The sequence below is a fragment of the Myxocyprinus asiaticus genome, chromosome 50 (genome assembly GCF_019703515.2).
Source record: "Myxocyprinus asiaticus isolate MX2 ecotype Aquarium Trade chromosome 50, UBuf_Myxa_2, whole genome shotgun sequence".
NCBI classification, from domain to species: domain Eukaryota; kingdom Metazoa; phylum Chordata; class Actinopteri; order Cypriniformes; family Catostomidae; genus Myxocyprinus; species Myxocyprinus asiaticus.
Window position 1 is genome coordinate 26,539,095 of NC_059393.1, and position 17,771 is coordinate 26,556,865.

The following is a 17,771-nucleotide window of genomic DNA, read 5'->3' on the forward strand; positions in this document are numbered from 1 at the left end:
TGCTGAACTGTTGGGTACCGCAGCCACTTGGGCATGCGGCGAAATTAAATGAGAAAGCAAAAAAAGATTCTGCTCCCGGCCCTCCACCGGGGGATGGAGTGCTCTGCTTACCAGCTCCAAGGTGGGTTTCATCGTCCCTGGGTCACCCGTCTCAGGGGCGCATCAAAGCCTTCCGTGGGTTATTGGCAGCCGGCCGTGAGACAGGTGGCATCTGCTTCCTGCGGTGGGCTCTATGCTGGGGCCGGGCAGAAGGGGCGGGCTGCGGTGGAGCCGGTGCAGTCACCGCAGGGGAACGCCCTTGGTGACGAGCAGGTGGGGTGCGGGATCTTGAGCCGCGCCGGGGCAGGATGTGCCGGATAGCCTCCATTTGCTGCTTCACTGTCGAGAATTGCTGGGCAAAGTCCTCGACGGTGTCGCCAAATAGGCCAACCTGGGAGAGAGGGGCAGCAAGGAACCATGCCTTGTTGGCCTCACCCATCTTGACCAGGTTGAGCCAAAGGTGGCACTCCTGGACCACTAAGGTGGACATCACCCGCCCAAGAGACCGTGCCGTGACCTTTGTCACCCGGAGAGCGAGGTCGGTCGCCAAGCACAGTTCCTACATCAAATCTGGTCCGGAACTACCCTTGAGCAGTTCTTTTAGCGCCTTGGCTTGGTGGACCTGCAGGAGAGCCATAGCGTGTAGGGCAGAGGCGGCTTGTCCAGCAGCACTGTAGGCTTTGGCCGTCAGGGACGACGTGAACCTATAGGCCTTGGACGGGAGCTTTGGGCATCTGCGCCAAGTGGCGGCGCTCTGTGGGCATAGGTGCACTGCGAGTGCCTTATCCACCGGGGGAATCGCCGAATAGCCCCTGGCAGCCCCGCCATCGAGGGTAGTGAGTGTGGGGGAGCTGAAAGATTGGGACCGGGCAGTAAAAGGTGCCTCCCATGATTTTGTCAGCTCCTCGTGCACTTCCGGGAAGAAAGGTACTGGAGCAGGGTGTGGCTGTTTTGAGCGGTGCCGCGAGCTCAGGAACCAATCATCGAGCCGCGAGGTTTCATGGCGGAGCGGAGGGTTCCACTCTAGCCCGATGCTCGCGGCCGCTCGGGAAAGCATGTCCGTCATTTCCGCATCAACCTGTGACTGGGCAACCGTCCCCGAGGGGGAGCTCAGCTGAGGCTTCTGCCCAGACACTTTATGACCAGAGGTGTCTCAGGCTCCCAAGAGTGACCCCTAGTGTCACTACATTGACACAACGTCAAGTGAGTGACAGATAGGGAATGTGGGATATTGGAATTAATTCTCATGTTTATGTGCAGGATTCTCTTAGCAGGTGGACACACAAGAAAAAAAAATTAATGAGATCACAGTCTTTCACAGACACATGAAGTGTTTCACACTGAAGGGGGTTAAAGACTCCGATGTTGTTAAGATGTTTATTCTCCATGTGTCACGTTCTTCATGCCACTGAAATCTGATTAGTTTCTACAGACTCCGGTGGAATGAAGGACGTGACGGGTGGATGAATCCAGATCAGTTCAAACACGCTGAGAGGAGTTGTGCATATTCAGTCTGTGTAACAATAACAAACTCAATTCTTCTGAAAGGTTGTCTGTATGTTGACATGAAATTACTGACAGACCCAATACAAGACTAGACCTGCTGCTGTTCTGCCCAGTGGACACACACACATTCAACACAAGCATTTTTCTACTTAAGTCTCTGTTCATTAGAATGCCAAATATATACTTGTACACTCGTGTACACACTGTTTGTTTCCACCTCAAAACACTCACAGGTCACACAGACTCTCAGTAAAAGACACTTTTATGAAGCTGCAGTTTGTCTGTTGATTAGTGCCAGAGAACAGAGAAGAGAAACTTCATCCCCATTTCACAATCCAGCAGAAAGAGGATAAAATGAGAAGATCCAGATAACTGAAGTGAAAATCCTCTGAACTCATTCTCTGATCACTTACCTGCCTCAGGTGCTCACTGTCATTCAGCCAGTTATGTTACAGGATCCTGAACAAGCCCCATCCATCTGAGTCAAAACCCTGTACATCACAATCCTGTCTTCTGGAAATCACTCTTAATTCGACTGCATTTTCACTCTGAATTTTTGAATGCATTATTCACAAATCAACGATTTCAGACTTTTAGATTCATACAGATGTTGCTGTCATTTCAGGATGCATTTCACATGCTGACTTAAAATGGGATGTGTTTTAATGGCGGTTTGATTCTTAACAGTAAAACTAGCTGGTGTTTGCAATATTTTCTTCAAAGAATGAATTTGAACACCTTATGTGAAAAAGTGTCCCCAATGTACTTTCAGTTATTGTGAATGTCAAATTAAAAATGGTTTCCTTCATCAGAGTAGTGGTGACTTTTCCTCCACTTGCCATCTGAACACACACACACACACACACACACACACACACACACACACACACAGAACTTAATTTGAGTCTAAGTGTTGCAAAAATTTTATACATTTGCCATTGCAAATTGTTCTGTTTGAACTCAAATTGTATTATCACTGTTCATTGCTGTTCATATCTTTTTATTGATGTATTTTTAATCAACATTTTATTCATTTACTCTTTTGAGTTATGAAGTGAGTTATTGAATTTTGATGTTTGATGTCTGAAATAAATAAATAGGAAACAAAATGCTTTATGTCTTCTCTTCATAATACCTCAGGTTTGACAGTAAGCATAATGTAGCATTATTGCAAGAACTCAACACTTAAAACAAGTTAATTTTTTTCAAAAAGCTAACATTTTACAAATAATAGTCTTTGATTATATCCAAATATATATCCAAGTATATTTCCAAATTGATAACTTGTGAAATACATCTCAAAACTAAGTTTGTTTCAACACTGGGTTACAGAAGGAGTCACATGGCACCATGCGGGGGTCTGATGTGTGAACGGCGAGCTCTGCGCACTTTGCTAATTGTTTATTATTTTTATGTCATAAACCGGTGAGATTTGATACACCCTGCTACATAACTGTTCTAAGAAACCAACATGTCAAAGAATTCAAAATCCTCATGCTCTGGAGATAGTAAAAGACACTTATGTGCTCAAGCTGATACCCCAGACAGGGCCACAGACCAGGGACTCGGTTTGGATGGTGCAGCAGGAGAAGTTAAATGTCAACTGTCCAGCATGTCTGTAATGCTGGCAATCGTGCTGTAATATGTCAATCGATTACTGCGATGGAGCCAAAATTCTCTGAGTTGGTTACAAGAATCGGGGACGTCGAGAAACGGATTGATTATCTGGAGTCATTGGAGAGGGAATTAGCTGCTAACCCACTAGCGACCAAAGTAGATTTGGAACGTGTTTTGGAAAATTTGGAAGACCTTGAGAATTGTAATCGGTGAAACAACGTCCGAATTGTTGGAATTCCTGCAAATTAAGAAGGCTGAGATATGGTGAAACTCCTAGACGAATCTTCCCGAGTCTGCTCAACATAACAGGCCATAAGCTGGAAATCACAGAGCTCACAGAGTGCTGGCTCGGAGATCCGCTGAGTGAGAAGGCCCTGATCAATTTTGGCCAATTTTCTGAGATCATTCAATAAAGATCTTGTGTTACGTGAGGCGAGGAGTAAAGGAAGGCTTTCTTGGAAGAACCACAACATTTTCTTGTTCCCAGACTTTGCAAATTCGACAAGAGAGAAACGTGATTGATTCAAGGAATGCAAGAAACTCTTACATCAACAGAAGGTTGCTTTTGCTCTGATGTTTCCGGACAAACTGAGAATAGATACTAAAGATGGCCGTAAAGTATTTACATGCACACAGCAAACATTGACTTTCATAGAGACAATGGGGTGAGCAAGCCATTTGGTATTTCTCACATTGCCCCCAAGTGAGCTTGACTTGCTGAACATACACTTGACTGTACGAGGAAGCTGGGTGCCTTTTTGTTTCTTTTTGTGTTGGTTCCGCCTAGCGGCTGGAGTTTGCTTAGTGTAGTAACACTCCTTCATAAAACTCTTGCATCGATGGAGAACTGCTTTTGCACTGATGTTTCTGGCCAAATTGAGAATAAATACAAAGATGGCTGCAAAATATTTACATGCCCACAGCAAGCATTGTCTCTCATAGAGACAATGGTGTGTGTAAGCCATTTGGTAATTTTCATGTTGCCCCCAAGTGAGCTTGACTCGCTGAACATACACTTGACTGTCTGAGGAAGCTGGGCACCTTTTTTGTTTCTTTTTGTGTTGGTTTCGCCTAGTGGCTGGAGTTTGTTTTGTGTAGTAACACTCCTTTAAGAAACTCTTGCATCGACGGAGGATCGTTTTCCACTGATGTTCCCGGCCAAATTGAGAATAGATACTAAGGTTGGCCACAAAATATTTACATGCCCACGTCAAGCAATGTCTTTCATAAATCAATGAACTGAGGAAGTCATTGTGTGTTTCTCACATTGCCCCCAAGTGAGCTTGACTCACTGAATATTTACTTGACCATTTGAGGAAGCTAGGCACCTTTTTTGTTTCTTTTTGTGCTGGCTCCGTACAGTGGCTGGAGTTTGTTTTGTGGAGAATTTTTGGCAGGACATTGGAAGGATTAGGTCATCTGCTGCACTCATGAACAGCTGAACATTCGTTTGACTGTCTGAGGAAACTTTTTTTGGGTGTGCTGGTTCCGCTAGTGGCAGGAGTTTGTTTTGTGGAGGCACACACCTTCGATACAGTTTTGTGAATGAATCTACACATTTTTTTGTGTTTATTCTACCTATTGGCTGGAGTTTTTTTTTAGATTATTTTCTGTTATGTAATTCTGTCTCACAAAATTTGTATAGAAACACCAGATTTGAGCAATTTGAGAGCAAAATTGTCACGGGGGCTCTCGTAGGTGTACATGGACTGTTTGAGAGGGATGGACACCAGATGGCGCTGTTGTGTGTGGGGTTAATGCACACATTTTTCTTTTTTCTATTTGTATGGTTCTGGGGGAAGTTCGGGGTTTGATTGTTGCACTTATGTTGGAATGTGGTTGCTATAATTTTATTTTTGACACACAATCTATGTTTTCTAATATGTCAAAATGTCAAATGTTAATATGAGTGGATTGTCTCTCTCCACGTGTAATGTGAATGGGTGGGGGCAACCCATAAAAAGAAGGAAGGTTATTTCTTTTCTTAAATGTAAGAAATATGATATTGTGTTTCTTCAAGAAACACATCTTTCCCCGCAGGAAGCTGAAAAATTTGGGAAGATATGGGGTGGACATGTTTTCTTTAGTGCTGGCTCAAGTAAGACCAGGGGAGTCATTACACTGATAAGTAAACATCTACAATTCAAATGTCTCAAACAGATTAAAGATAAATTAGGAAGAGTCATTATTGTTTTAGCAAAAATTCAGGGGCAAAGTTTGATTTTGGCTAATATTTTGCACCTAACGCTGATGATCAGGGCTTTTTTATAGATCTTGAAGGGATGTTGCAAGCCGCTGGCACCCCTCATGATATAATATTGGGAGGAGACTTTAATCTTTTGATGGACTCAGTCCTTGATCATAGTGAAACAAAAGTGTGTAAGCCCCCTAGAGCAACAATGATGCTTCACAGGATGTGTAAAAATCTTGGTCTTACAGATATTTGGAGACTTTTGAACCCATCTGGTAGGGACTATAAAAGGTGTTGCCACATATGGAGAAAAATAAATCATATAGTTGGCGCTTTAATGAATCCCTTTTGCAAAATCCTTATTTCCAACAAATAATAAAGGCTGAAATCGATGTTTATATGGAGACCAACTGGTCCTCAGTATCCTCTGTGGGTGTGGCTTGGGAGGCACTTAAGGCGGTTCTTAGGGGTCGGATCATACAGTATGCCTCATTCATCAAAAAATCCAAAGCACAAGAACTCGTGGAGCTGGAAGGGAATATTAAAAGTGCAGAGGCAGAGCTGAAGTGCTGAATTTTATGTAATGGCCTCAGAGAATTGACCTTATTGAAATACAGATATAATAAAATTGTATCATGGAAGGTGAAGTTTTGGCTATTCAGGGCAAGACAGTCATACTTTGAATGGGGGACAAAGCAGGAAAACTTCTGGCTAGATACAGTATATAAAGCATAGAGTCTTTTTAGACCATTCCCTCAGTGAAATCTGCTGGTGGTGAAATATTTATCTCAGCCATTGATATTAATAAAGCTTTTAAAGGATTCTATCTTGATCTTTATAGTTCCGCATCTTCGTCTACCGACGAAGACATTAGAAATGTGGAACCATTAGAACTCCCTAAGCTGATGACTGAGCAAAACATTTTTTTTCTTGATTCTGAGATAAACTTGGAGGAGCTTGGTGAGGTAATTAAGACCTTGCCTACAGGCAAGTCTCTGGGGCCAGATGGCTTTGCCGCTGAGTTTTTTAGATCTTATGCTGCAGAACTGGATCCACTTTTGTTAGAAGTTTATAAGGAATCATTAAAGAATGGAAAGCTTCCGCAAACCACGACTCAAGCCCAAAGATCTAAGCGAAGTTACTGTCCAATTTCCCTGATCCAGCTAGACATAAAAATATTGTCAAAAATTCTGGCTAACCTATTAAGTAAAGTTATGACATCTCTTATACATATAGTTCACCTCTTCTGATAACGTTAGGCATTTCATCAATATCATGTGGTCAGTGGCGAATGATCAGTCTCCGGTCATGGCCTTACCACTTGACGCCGAAAAGATTACAATTTTGGAAATATATGGGTTCAGGAATACTTTTATTGGATGGATTAAGTACTTTATAGACACCTGGTAGCGGCGGTACAAACAAATTGATTAAATTCAGATTATTTTAATTTGGACAGGGGCACCTGGTAGGGTGGCCCTCTTTCCCCATTATTGTTCTGTCTTTCCCTGGAACCATTAGTAGTGTGATAAGAATGGAAGATGGTTTTCAAGGTGTGGTGGTAGGAGGTGTGGCGCATAAGCTTTTGCTTTAAGCAGATTATATTTTTAGTCTCCAACTCCATTAGATATATGTCTTGCCTCCATAGAATTATTAATTCCTCAGGATACAGAGTAAATTGGTCTAAATCTGAAGCTTTGGCTCTGAAAGCATACTGCCTGGTAACGGCTTTTCAGCCAGGCGCTTTCCAGTGGCCCAAACAGGGCATTAAGTATTTGAGCATTTATTCCCAGCAAATTTGTCTGATTTAGTTAGAGTTAATTTTTACCCCTTAATAAAAAGGTTTTCGAGAAATGTGGGCAGGGGGCCTTCATTACATTTATCTATGATTGGGAAGGTTAATGTTATTAAAATGAAATGTATTCCAAAATGTAACTACCTGTTACAATCTCTCCCTGTAGTTGTCCCCCTCCCTTATTTCAAGCAATTTGAAAGCATAGCGAAGTCCTTCATTTGGAATGGTGAGCTGCCTAGATTACATTTTAATAAGTTACATAGGCCGATTGACAAAGGTGGGCTAGGCCTACCCATGATTTTGTTTTATGATTATGCATTCGGTCTCAGACATTTGGCTCATTGGTCACTTCCACCTGAGAGAGCCCCTCCCTGGTTTTGTATTGATCAGAAATTTCCTGCCCTTATTTTGCCATTGCAAAACCTTTCTATCAAACTAATCAGAGAAGTTAAGTTATACCCCATTATCTCGCATTTGCACTTGGTATGGACAAAAGTGTCCAGAGTGTTTAATTCTGACATTTATTTAAATATTGCCTCAAGCATATGGCAGAACCCTAAATTATGTATTAATAAGTCCCCTTTCTGCTGGTTAGAGTGTTGAGATCTTTTGAAAATTTGGTTCAACATTTTGGGATTCCCAGATCTCATTTCTACTCTGTATTGTTTTTGGGAATAGCACACACCCCCATAAAGTGGCAGATACTCTGGGAGAGGTGATTACTGCTTTTGGAAAAGGTCATGAGGCATCAGTGTATTACTCCCTGTTAATTCAGAGTCTGGGGGATGGAGCTTTAACTTCTATTAAGAGAATATGGGAGAAAAGATTTAAACTTGGTATTGGAGGAGGGAGAGTGGGCTAGGATTCTAAAAAAACGTCAAGTCTGTATCTAGAGATGCAAGAGTGCGCCTTATGTAATTCAAGATTTTACATCGATTCTATTGGACCCCCTCTAGATTGTATAGGCTCAGTCTTAAAGACACACCCACCTGCTGGCGATGCCAATTAAAAGATGGAGACACAACCCATGTTTTTTGGGTGTGTGTTAAGATCCAAGAATTTTGGTTGAAGGTTCAGAGTTGTATGTGTGACATTTTGGGCACTCAAACTTTACTTTGCCCCAGACTCTGTATTTTGGGTGAAGGGGCGGTCATACATTGGGGGATCACATAAAAAACACATAAAAAAATTGGGTTCTGACCAGTACCATGATTGGCAGACAAATTATTTTAAGGGGTTGGAAGTCGGATGGAGCTCCCTCATTTCCAGAGTGGTGTGCGGAGATTGGGAGGGTGGCAGTTTTCAAGGAGGTGTTATGTAGAAGGCTGGGGTTTAGGGACTTGTTTGTTAGGATAGGGTTACTATCGGGGAGGGGATGTGGAGAGAGAAGTTTAGTTGAAAAGAATAGAAAATATAAGTATATATAGAAATACACAATAAGACAAAAAATATATATAAGTACGTATGTACAAATACAAATCCGTTATATACAGATAGTTCAAGGGAATGTAATGGTAGAAGAGGTAGGATATGTTGGATAAATATAAATAGACTAAGCTGTGAATTGCACATTAATTATTGCTTAATGGGGCAGTTTTAACTGTTCATGAGATGCATAGCCTGAGGGAAGAAACTGTTCTTGTGCCTGACGGTTCTGGTGCTCAGTGCTCTGTAGTGCTGACCAGAAGGCAATAATTTAATATTCAGAGTTCCCATACCTTTCAACCAATGATTTTCATGATTTATCCAGTAGTTTGTGATTACTGGATAAGGATTTCTTAGCCGATTAAATATTTTAGAGCTGCACGTAACTAGAAAAATATACTGTATAATGAGTATAGAAATTTCTATATTTATAATTTTTAAATTCCTTGATAATTTCAGGTTGTCTATGACCGTTGATACACTAAATATTGGTATAAAAGCAAGCACACACACAGTTATTACAAATAATAATAATAATAATTATATACTATATATATATATATACTGCTTATATTTATACACATTTATTGTTATTCCATTTTATTGTGTAAGTCTGTTATATGATCACTCATTGTCCATGTGTTTAGATTGCACAGTTTATGTTTGTCTTAGTTCTGCACAGAAACAGCCAGATATATGAAAATAAAGCTCAGACTTGACATTTCTCTACAAAACACAAAAGGTGGACTGAACACGATTCTGTTTCACAAGTAAAGCTGTAAAAGAAAACACTGCTGTATCCAAACGAAAGTCTTGAGGATAATAGAACTGTGTGGTGATGGAAAACAATCATAACAACAGACACACATTGTTGTAACATTGACATATGAAATCTAAAATTGCTCTCTTTAGATTACTTCGCTCATGTAGAGCACAGTGATTCCTGTTCCCTATCTGTCACTCACTCGATGTTGTGTCGATGTAGTGACAGTAGGGGTCACTCTTGGGAGCCCGAGACACCTCTAATCTTTGTTAAAAGGCCAATGAAAATTGGCGAGAGGTATTTGCATACCACTCCCCAAGACATACGGGTATAAAAGGAGCTGGTATGCAACCACTTATTCAGATTTTCTCTTCGGAGCCGAATGGTCATGCTCACTGAGTTGAATTCTCATGACTGTTCATTCACCTCTGCAGGATCTGATGGCGCATTTCAGCGGCTTCTCCCTCCTCTGCACTGGTGCACTGCAGAGAAAAAGAGAGTATGTTTCCTGAAAGAGTATATTTCTCTAAAAGAGTGGCACACACGGAACGTATTTTTAAAGACACGTCTTTTTAAAGATGCCTTTCCGATTGTGTGTTACTCCTGGTTGCGGTCATTATCTCTCAACTTCAGATGGTCACGATCGCTGTCTTTCGTGTCTGGGCGCGGCACACACAGAGGAAGCGTCCGCGGATGGTTCATGTTCTCACTGCGAGAACATGACCATGGCAACGTTGCGGTCGCGTCCTTCTACCTACAGGTTTGAGGCCAGCGCGGCTAGCACTGGGGGTGATTTGGGGACCCCAATGGGACCACCTCCGCCAGGTACCCCCTGCGGACCTCCCATTCCCCAGCATGCTCATCTGCCCCGATCGGGCTTCCAGATGAATCTGCCGGCTCGTCTCACGGCAAGTTCGACCTCTTGTTCGGAGCCCGCGAAGCTGATGAGATCTCGAGTGCAGCATTAGAGAGTGGGCTTGTCCAGTCAGATGCAGAAGCCTCAGCTGGGCTCCCCCTTTGGGGATGATTGCCCAGTCACAGACTGATGCAGAGATGACGGACATGCTTTCCCGGGCAGCCGCGAGCGTCGGGCTAGAGTGGAACCCTCCGCTCTCCCCTGAACCCTCGCGGCTCGATGATTGGTTCCACAAAGCAGCCGCGCCCCACTCCAGTGCCTTTCTTCCCGGAAGTGTACGAGGAGCTGACGAAATCGTGGGAGGCACATTTTACTGCCCGGTCCGATTTCTCAGTTCCCCCGCCCTCACTACCCTCAATGATGGGGCATCCAGGGGCTATACGGCGATTCCCCCGGTGGATAAGGCACTCGCGGTGCACCTGTACCTGCAGAGCGCCGCCACCTGGCGTGGACATCCAAAGCTCCCATCCAAACCCTGTAGGACAAGCCGCCTCTGCCCTGCACGCCATGGCACTCCTGCAGGTCCACCAAGCGAAGGCGCTAAAAGAACTGCATGAGGGAAGTTCCGCCCCAGATCTGATGCAGGAACTGCGCTCGGCGACCGACCTTGCTCTCCGAGCAACAAAGGTCACGGCGTGGTCTCTCGGGTGGACGATGTCCACATTAGTGGTCCAGGAGCGCCACCTTTGGCTCAACCTGGTCGAGATAAGTGAGGCCGACAAGACACGGTTCCTTGCTGCCCCCATCTCCCAGGCTGGCCTATTCGGCGATACAGTCGAGGACTTTTCCCAGCAGTTCTCGATGATGAAGCAGCAGATGGAGGCTATCCGGCATATCCTGCCCCAGCGCGGCTCAAGATCCCGCACCACGTCTGCTCGTATGTGATGTATATCTTCCGCTAATTCGTTTTCCTGTTGGCAAACTGCGTCTTCCTTGGGCAGAGCCCCCTCTCCCACAGTCTCCATGTTTGTAGTAACTCCTCCCTCGTTGGGTAGGATCTACCATGAGACTCCTCCACATGGTCGGCAAGACCATGTGACGTATTTTCCACTTAAATATCCCCCCTCTCTTTGGGCGAGGTGTGGTCTCCGCGGTGTCCTCCCCTTGGGATGGGCCACCCCCCGACTAGACCTGGCGGCTCAGTCGGATAATCCCCCTTGTTTTTAGGGAGTGGAAAAAAAGAAGGGGAAAAGAGGCCACGACTGGTTTAGCCTGTCTCTATCTTTTGGGTAGTCGACTTGTACCCAAAGGGCCGTTCAACACTCATAACTATGTTGGGGGAGGTTACGTGTCAGCCTGGTGCGCTGGCTGTGAGGCACACTGCCCATCACACTGCGTTATGTATAGGGACCCCTAGTGTCACTACATCGACACAACGTCGAGTGAGTGACAGATAGGGAATGTCCTGGTTACTTGCTTAACCTCCGTTCCCTGATGGAGGGAATGAGATGTTGTGTCCCTCCTGCCACAACGCTGAACTACCCGCTAAAATGGCCGGACCTTGTCTCGGCTCCTCAGCATAAAACCTGAATGAGTGGTTGCACACCAGCTCCTTTTATACCCGTATGTCCGGGGAGTGGCATGCAAACACCACTCGCCAATTTTCATTGGCCTTTTATCAAAGACCAGAGGTGTCTCGGGCTCCCAAGAGTGACCCCTAGTGTCACTACATCAGGGAATGGAGGTTACGCAAGTAACCAGGATGTTTTCCAAGGTCTATCATATTGCTTGCCCATTATCCAAAGTTTGATCAAAAATCATTTTTGCAACACCTCTCACTAAGTTTGCCCAGTCTTCACCAAACACGGGTCATTTAATCACATCTATTTATGACATGTATTAATTTAGCGGACGTTTCTATCCAAAGCTGATCAGATGGTATTAAGAACATTAAGATAACTTTTGAGTTTCTAACCTTTTAGAGCACAATGAATTAAACCATGAAGACATCAAACAGAAATCGAGGCAACACTTTAGAAAAGAAACTTTGGAAAACATAATCTACAAGTCAAAAACTGCACTCCATTTAAATCTAATACACATTGTTCCTCATGTCCCAAAATCTTCTGTTCTCCTTCATTATATTTAAGAGGGAAATTCAAAAGTCTATACTTTTGTGACTCACTTGTGATGATGGCAGAAACAAAGCTTTCTGAAAATACAAGTCAACTGAACCAATAGATTTGGGAAATGATTCACTGTTTTGAAGCACTCGTAATGCCGCACGCTGAGGATATTTGCTGGTCACAGGCGTGTAAATGTAATGAGAAGACTCGAGTCAATAGCAGCTACAATGACTCAGTGCATTACAATTCATATACTGCCGTGCTGTATTTGTCATATATTTTTCATGGTTGTCTACATTATCCTTGAAAAAATGGATCTATGTATTTTCAGAATATAATGACCTCCTTATAAAAATTGGCCTTTTTATGATTACTGTTTTAAAATAATTGTAAATACAACATATATATATATATATATATATATATATATATATATATATATATATATATATATATATATATAAAACAACACTTTGTTTTGTATAATTATATTTTATAAACATTTATGCTTTGACAGTGAAATAAATATTTTATAAAGAAACATTATGATAAAATACACTCACTCAGTGTGGGACTCAAACACAGATATCAAGTGCTTTAATTTACAAGGTGAGAGTATTAACTACTACACTGTGGCATTTCTAACATTACGAAATTGGGTGTACCAAATTAAAAAAAGAAAGTGGGGCGTGTTATCATGTACAATAATCGAAATTCCAGATTCACTTTTTGTTAAACAAATAAATCTCTTTAAATATCACAAAATATGTATGTCTCTCTCAAATTTCTTTCTTATAGACACATTTAGATTTTTTCCCCCTGTGAGAATACAACTCAAGGTGATCCAAAGGGAAATTAAAATGACTAAATTCAAATCAGCAACACTTCTTTGAATCAGTCTGATTTAAGTTATTGCTGAACTGACTCGAGATCAGTTAGACTCCATTTAACACTGATTCAGGGTATCACTGTGAGATCAACACCCTCTAGCGTAACCGCGAAACATTTCAAAACAGTATAATGTAACGAAGCGTTGTTTGCTGAATCATGTGACTTGACCAGTTTGATATGTGCTCCAAAGCACTGGTTCATGAAGCACACCTGGTTTAGACAGGTCATGTGACTGATCACACCTGGTGCGTGGCCTGAGGTGGAGGGTCATTTTCATTTTTTTATGGTTAACAGGTGTTTTCTGTTGTTGTTTGAGTTAATTTTTAAAACAAACAGTGAATATTTAAATAAACTGAAATTAAAAACCAATTGACCTGTTTCATGTGATGTCACAAATGTCATATATCTTTGCGCTGAGCTATGCGAGAATAGTCGGTGAAATTTTTCTTTTTGTTTTATTAATCTTGAGGAAGTGATACTGCTAAAATGTTATTTTTCTTTCAATATAGTTTTATCTTTCAAGAGACATGGCATCATTTAGCCGAAGTCAAGCAGCAATGAAGGGGGAGAGCAGGAATTTCAACACTTGTTGGTTTTTGTTAATTATCCGTACATGTGTCCGTTATATTTATAACATAATGGAGTCTAATACAATGAAACTGGAAATGCTCATAGGACATGTTAAATTCAAAACACTCAGACTGTATAAAGTATGCCATTATTGTAACAAATTGTAATAAATGTAAAAAAAAGCACTTTAATGTCAGTATACAGTATTGTATATTTAATGTGTATATAGTCAATAAACAACACATCATGAGATTATTCACACCACCAGACTACAATATAAACATATTAATCATAAACAGTAATTAATATATGTCTTAGTTGCTTTCTGTGTATTCTTCATGAGTACTTCTTTCTTTTTTTTAACTCTGTGCAATTGTATAACAAAATTACACACTGAAGAAGGTTGTGAGGCAGAATGTCTGTGTTCTCCTATACTGTGAGATATGAATAAAATATAAGAAATTGAGAAAAGGAGTGTAGATCATCTTGTTTTTGAGACTGTTATAAAAATGTGTGGATCTACGCACCTGAACCGGAAGAGTGGAGTGATTCCATTTCTTTAAAAGCAGCTCTTACATTCATACAGATGGGATAATCACAGACATTTTGTAATATTATGACCAAATCAGAGCAGAAAACAAAACATTTTTAACTTCTGAATGAGAGGGATGTTTACGGTGATGTACCGGTGGGTGGGTGTACTTCTAGGAATATGTTTAGCTCTCACTGGCCAAATAAATTGGTTTAAATTTACAGAATGTTCTGCGAGTGTAAACTTGACCTGTAAAAAACACTATTCTCCCTCTTAACCGAACACTTGCTTTTAAAAAGGGGAACAAATCCTCAAGTTTTGAGTTGGAGCAGATATTGAAAGTTCAGCAGAGATCAAGTGTCCTTTATACATGTGAACTCCATCAACAGTGTTTGAAAAACATCTCGGGACAAAGCATCTCATGAACAGAATTACACACACAGAAAATACAAGATTTCACATTATTTTTGACATTAATCTGGTCACTTCATAATCCCCATACTTACATTAATGTAATTTCATAGTTTTGATTAATTTATTATTATCATATTCCACATTTTAGAATAAGAGTAAAGAATGAGATGTTTTCTTTGTATAATGTGAATAAAGTGTACAGTATCAATAATTTATAGTGTCATTTATTTATTCTATTGCTTATTAAAGCATTTCTAAATGATCCACTTTATAATGTGTTGCTTACTATAAATTATTATACTAAACTGGACAACATCTTTGGGTCAACTTAGTGAGCTACCTCACTGTTTCCTGCCTACATAGGCAGCTGTCTTCTATGGCAGCATCTTTACTGAAATAATGCCTCATAAGTGAGCAATTTAGAACACCCTACATAAGCGGCAGCTCCTCATGCACAGCGCACGGGACACTTGACCTGCAACTGATTTCAACAGAGGTGATGCAAGAGAAATGACGCAATCCTCTAATGAGCATAAATATGCATGACACACAAACATTTTGGCTAAAATAGTCAGTTTTGTATCCTATTAAACTGTTATTAATCAATACTTTTCAGTATGGAATGGATAATAAGTATATTTACAATCTAAATTTCTCTCACTTCGTCTGCCATCATGGATTTATTTTTCCACCAAGCTCATCATGGTGCATTCTGGGATTGCCTACCTGGGGAAGGATACGTACGATGCTACTTTAGGATTTGGCCAAAATGAGAGATCTTAAGAGGCAACATAATTAAAATACCTCCCTTTTGGAACAGCCTTCATGACGGGAACGCACCTATGATGCCTTAAAACGCTGCCTCCGGAGGACGCTTACTAGTTTTTGGAACAGACCCTTTGTAAATTGATTATAATCATTAAATCAGGAAGATGAGATGGAAACATTTTGTATGGAAATATTTTTATTGCATTACCTGAAAATGTTCTGTTCAAACTGTGATCTTTCAGCTGTTGCCTTCTAGTGGTAAGAAGGCATTCCTGCAGCAATCCAGGTCTTCAAAAGCTTCTACATCATTCAAAGTGAACTATGGATGTCTCGACTCTACCTGGATAAATTATCTCCATCCTGCTTAGTAACTGGACAGTTGAGGGTGTAAACACTCTGTTTTCAGTGTTTTAACTGGCAAGACAAATATTTCTACATTTACATGAGACATTTTATTGCCTCTTAAATCCATCAGATCAGAGAACTGAGATGGATGAAAATAAAATGGTCCAAGATATGTTTCTCTAGAAGACAGATGGTGGGGCAAAAGCCATGCACATATTTACATGTGTATTTACCTCGAGTCTGGACAAGCAACAGCTGTAATGTATATGCTGCAAGTGAGAAATTGTTGAGGGCTTATAAGGTCTTCTGGGCATTTGTTTAACTCATTTGCTATTTTGTGACAATTTCCACTCCTGCCAAAAAGATTCAATTTCCTGATGGATTGTAGGGTTAGGATGGTCATCGTCATGTTCAGGTTAATGCTCTATGTGTCAAAACCTCACCTCTGGGTCTATTTCACTAACAGTCATGCACTATTCTTTTCTCATGTAAAAATTTCATTTTTAGTCTGTTAAAAACATTTAGGATGCAGATTACAGTTCAGAGAAAAGAGAATAACCTCCCCCCCAAAATCCAATTCAAACACTTCAGTATAAAAACTGTAAACAACCTTTGATATGACAAAGATCCTGCAGAATAAATGGAGAAAAAAATCTGTCATTCAGGAGTTGTTAATAAATATATAAATCAACAAAGTACTGTATATGTGTAATAAACATTTTCATATGAAAGTAGCAACAATCAAATCACATAATATTACCATAGCAGGAAATTTTCCAAGCCCAGGACAGACAGATGTAAATGACCGTCATCACTGACCACACGAGTCTAAAACGACAAGGACACAAAATGTAAATGCAATGTAAAAACAACAACAACAACAAACAAAAAAACATTAGCCATGCAGAGGACTGCCTTTTTTTACATGACTTATTAATAAAAATGCTTTGCCTGCAGAAGTTCTGCAACTGTACACCAGAAGCACGCGGACTCTCCCTCACAGCTGATCCAGACTCAAGATTGTGGACTGACACCAAACAAAAAGTTTAGCACTAATTATCTATTAAATAGACTCCCAATTCAACACCATACATGGAATACTTGATCACATACAAATAAATATATTTGATCTGAACCCTTTTTATTCCATTAGTGCAACAATAGGTTTTCATACTGTAATTCTCCACTATTACTGCTGCCACTCAAAATTAACAGACAAAATTTCACGGACAAGTTCTGATCTACAAATTTACAAGGGCTTTCCATTTCTGGTTGCTATCTTATGGTTATGTTGAGAGGGTTATGGCTTGATATTTATAAAGCTGCAAATGTATAAATAATCAGAACACCAGCACTAACTGCATCTTTCTTATAATATTGGAGCATCTGCACAAAACTCCCTGAAGAGAGTATTAACTATCAAGAATATATATATATATATATATATATATATATATATATATATATATATATATATATATATATATGACTGCATTCCTTCTCACAGCACAAACCATTTTGTCTGAACGTCATGTTTGATATGACTTATTTATAAATATGCTCAACTTGCAAGTGCTATGAAACTGTATACCAGTGACATTTGACAGCTCCTCCACGGCTGTGCCATGCATGGCTAATGTGCCAGTAAGATTAGCTGTTACCACGAAGTAGTGGTGGCTTAATGCGGGATTCAATCCAACTTACTCCGAGCCAAATGTCTAGGATATTTACTCTTGCCAAAACAAATCTATTATTCATGACACAACTTCGGCGTCTCCTATATGTGAGCAGATTAAGTATTTGTCGGGAAGCCATCATCATGCTTGTCTAATATACTTTAGTTATTGCTCGTGAGACAATCAGCTTATATCTGTCCAAATAAATGATTGATTTTAATTTTTACCTTGCCTTTCATTGCAGTGCTATGTCTTTA